Below are 3,875 nucleotides of genomic sequence, written 5' to 3' on the forward strand. Positions count from 1 at the left end.
ATCACAGAGTATCAGAGTCAGAGGAATATTTGAAGGGAATTCAGTACCTCCTCCTTTTCAACCTACAGGGGAGATAGTGGAACAGAAGCAGGGATGGGCCTGCCTGCTGTCCCCAAAATGCATTGGAGATTGTTGTGGCGAAAAATTTCATTTAGGATGAAGAAGAAATAAACCCTGGTCACCTTAAATTCAGGCAGGTTTATTGAAAAGGTTAAGAAGCGTCTTGCAGAAGCAAAGCATGGCTGAGGCTTGTGGGCTCTGTCTGGAAAAATGAACAGCCAACAGTGGCTGATGCTGCCCCTGACTCTGTGGCCATGTGGTCTCTTGTTCTCTGACAGCATCTCTTCTATTCTCTTGCATCTTCCCTCAGCCTGGCAGTCTCTGTGTACTCTTCAACACATAATTGAGTGTGGCTGTACCAGCCTCAATGCCACCTGGCACTTTAGGTCAAATTAGAAAGGCATGAAATAAACAGGCCCTTTATGATACAGCTGTTGGAACAGCAGTTGAAAATATAATATCTTGACTCCTGGTTGAGTGCTTTATGCTGAACTTTCTTTTCTGAATATGAGCACACATTTTGGGATATTAGTGTCACCTAGCATTATTAGCTAGTATTCTGCTTTTGTTTCCGCATAACATCTCCTCCTCCTTCCCACAGATCCACTCTCCACTCATTTCCATCCTGTCTTATGCCACTCAGGGCTTTTCCCTTTAAAATGCATCCCTGGCTCCCCTGTGTGCACACTTCTAGTTAGGTTTAGCAATGGGGGACACCTGATGGAGCCTGGAAGTGAGAGGAAGGCAAGGTCCGTATTTCTTTCCTCTCCCTCCCTGCTCTGGCACTGAGTATCTGGCAATAGCTGCATCTGTCTATTACTTCAGTGGCCACTCTCCCACAGCCCCAATTCTCAGTGGGTCCCATAGCATTATTTACCTTTGCTCCTTTAGCTCTCATCAAGGAAGATCCAGAGACATTCTTCTCACCAAGGCATTAAGAAATGCACAGGTGAGGGGAACAACGGCGTGTATGTAAAGGTATTGTGGCACCTCTCCTCTGCAGGCCGGAGGTCATGGCGGGAGATGCTGCATGGATTTGCCCTCCCTGCTGTCAGTGAGAACAATAGGTTTCTGGAAGAGTAGAGGACAGACTGTGGGACTCGGCAGTCTAGAAACAAGGTGGGAGGGATTTCCTTGAGAGGCAGGGACATGTGGTGGTTACTAATCATAGTGATGTGTCTGGGAATGTAATGGATGGGAAATCTACTAAGAAATCAACTTATTTAATAATTAGAAAAGCTCTAGTTCTGAGGACAGAGACCTGATGGAGTCACCATAGTGGAAATTTATGACCTGGCCTCCGGTTCAGATACCTGGAGCTTCTTGACTGAGGGGAGATTGGATCCCTTGAGGAAGAGTGAAGCCTTCAATGCTGCCACAAGTGTATGCTGTGAATCTTCCTCCAGGCCTTCCCCAGAAGGACCTGAAGCCATTTATGTGGGTGACCGAGGAAAGGGAAATACTCAGAGCTTCTGTGGCTTTTTGGATTCTGGTTCTGAAGAATGCTAACATAAGGGCACCTGTTGTGGCCATGAAAATGCATTACTTTCATCTCCAGATGCAGGAGGCCTAATGAATCAACAGCCCCAGCTGCTACACTCTGAATCGAGGACTTGATGACATTGCCCCCGGATCTGTACTAGCCCATGAGGAGGAAAGCCTCATATCAAGTCCTCCCAAGGGAACACCCATGATGACTCATGAGGATGTTGAAGCTGTTTTCCTGTGGCAACTGTAACTTTCTTTTTTCAAAGTCTGTTTTGTTCATGCACATTAGCTGATTTATATAAAACAAGAGAATAAATGCCTACACTCCCATGATTCTATCTTTTACTGATAAATTCTAGTTCTGAGGACAGAAGTTTGATGGAGTCAGTATAGTGGGAATTTATAACCTTGCATCCAGTTCAGAGACTTGGAGCTTCTTGGCTGAGGGGAGATTGTGTCCCTTTGGGGAAGAAAGAAGCCTGCAATGTTGTCACAAGTGTATCCTATAAATCTTCCTCTGGTCTTCCCAGAGGGACCTGATATATGACTTATGATATGGTGACCCCAAATTCAGAATGTTCTCATCTGCTCTCAATAATGCAATATCTTATTCCTCTGGATTCACATAGTTCCAATATTTGTGTATAGCTATGCACCTTAATAGAACATAACTAATTAGATGAAGAATGGTAGACCCAATTCAACCATACAGGCATCAACCATATCAGCATATAGACATCCCTCTCCCACCATTTCATTCTTGTCCCCACTCCAAAGTCTTCTCCATTTTACTTGTATTAATTTTCTATTGCTGCATACTAAATTACTGCAAGCCTTAGAGGCTTAAAATAACAATGATTTACTTTCTTGCAGTGTCTGCAGATCAGAAGTTCAGGCCTGGATTAGCTGGGTCTTCTCCAGGCCTCAAAGGCTGAAATTAGGCCGGGTTTCTTTCTGGAGTTTCTGGGGAAGAACTTCCGCTCAAGTTTCCTCAGGTTGTCAGCTGAGTTCAGTTCCTTGTGACTGTAGGACTGAGATTTCTGTTTTCTTGCTGGCTGTCAGCCAGGGGCCTCTCGCTGCTCCTAGAGGCCTCCCATGTTCCCAATGCATGCTTCCTCAAGCCAGCAGAGAGAATCGCCCTGCATGGAAACCCTCCTGCACTTCACATCTCTCCAGGAAGACCTCAATCCCTCCAACGACCTCCTCTTCATTAGGTCAAGCTTATAAGATAATCTCTATCTTAGATTCGACTGATTTGGGGTTAGATTCTGCTGACTTGTTTTTGCCATAAATTGTAACACGATCACAGGAGTGATATCTCATCACTGGCTTTGTCTACACTCAGGAAGAAGTGATTATATAAGAGCAAAGATCACTGGGGGGTCATCTTAAGATTCTGTCTACCATAATATTCTAAAGACACAGTAATTAAAAGAGTATAACAGATTTCTGCTTGTGTCTGTTAGAATAAATCATATCAGACTAATCTTGCCTCCATAAACAACCATAAAGTTGTTTTCAGACAGTGGACAACAGACAGTACAACAGGAAACTTAAGGGGGAAACCCCATGATTTCCTAGTTATTTGGGGAGAATTTCTCAGCAGCTGCACAAGTAGGCTAGAGTCGTCTCAGAGCAGGGCAGCCCCACTGAGCTGAGAAGGCAGAGATCAGACTTCAAGGCCACTGAAGAAATTGCAATCTGCAGGGCAGGGCACCAATAGAAGACAGCTGTTCAGAGGGGCAGCTCTCAAAGTCCATGTGGGGTTCCGTGTTCATACTTATCAAGGACTGGACTGTACCTGCACAAGGAAAAGACTAACAGGTTTAACATAGGAGTGGCTGCTATAAAATTGAGTTTGGACCAGAGGTACTTGTGGTGGAGGAGGGTTGGGGAATGGATGATGGAGCTCCTGCCATCCAGAGTGGGAAGAACTCATGCACACCTCATTAGCATCCAGGTATCCAACTGAGACACTAGAAAGGCTGTCCTTTAGGAGTAAGTGTCATGCTTTACAATAAGGCCTATTCAGACCAGCCCTAGTAAAGCCTAAAACCAAACCCTGTTAAAATCCACAAAGCGGTGGATTGGTGATTGAGTCCTGCCAAATTAGAGGGTCTTGGGAAATGCTGTGGGCTTTCTGTGAATCCACTGTAATAAAACATAAACCAAGTCCACATAAGTCCAATGTGATCAGACAGTAATTTTACTGCCCACTAGAACAAAATTAATTTACACAATCAATGACAGAAGTTAGGCAAGTCGACATTTAAGCAAAATACACCTAAGAACAGCTGACAACTCTTCTCAAACTCACGTAGAACGTT

Source organism: Pongo abelii, chromosome 1 (assembly GCF_028885655.2).
Source record: "Pongo abelii isolate AG06213 chromosome 1, NHGRI_mPonAbe1-v2.0_pri, whole genome shotgun sequence".
Classification (NCBI taxonomy): Eukaryota; Metazoa; Chordata; class Mammalia; order Primates; family Hominidae; genus Pongo; species Pongo abelii.